Source organism: Cucurbita moschata, unplaced genomic scaffold (genome assembly GCF_002738365.1).
Source record: "Cucurbita moschata cultivar Rifu unplaced genomic scaffold, Cmos_1.0 Cmo_Scf00130, whole genome shotgun sequence".
NCBI lineage: Eukaryota > Viridiplantae > Streptophyta > Magnoliopsida > Cucurbitales > Cucurbitaceae > Cucurbita > Cucurbita moschata.
Window position 1 is genome coordinate 56189 of NW_019268646.1, and position 717 is coordinate 56905.

Below are 717 nucleotides of genomic sequence, written 5' to 3' on the forward strand. Positions count from 1 at the left end.
TTCATAAAATCCAACCGACAATGCACGATGATTCTGGAGCTCCCAATGTCGGTTTAAGTTTTCCCTATAAATTCTAAAGTTGGGGCAATCATTTGGAACAAGAATCGAGAAAGGTCGAGCTCCTAGTAGTTGGCAATAAGTGTTTAGATTTTAGGTCTCCTACTCTCGGGTTTCTTCCAAATTCGAGAGCAATTCTCCACCATTTCCTTTCAAACTTGTTCCTATAGCTTCTAAACAAGATTACCCACCAGTTCTATGAAGGAATAGAGTAATGAAAGTGCCTAGAAACCATTTCCCCAATCCCATCCGCTATTAGAGAGCTTCAAGGAAAACTCAAAATTCCAATCTGAGGATATACAAGTATTCTTCGAGCAAGGACGACTCCAATAGGTTTCTACACCTCCAAGGAATGTTCCCATAGAAGATCACGAAGAGAAATAACCTCAGGAACGTTCCTGTAAATGTTTGTTGAATCCACCTCACCTAAATGGTGGTGAGAGTTATCTTATTTATAATCATTTACAAAATACAGAATATGGTAAATTACAAATAATATGGAAATAACAATAAAAGAAAAGAATAATAAAGGAATACAATATATTTGCCTTTAATAAAAGGAAAAATATGGTAAGCCGTAATGTAAGGCAAATATCTAGATATTTGCCTTATAATGAACGATAACTATCCTTAACACCCCCCCCCCCCCCCCCCCCCCCC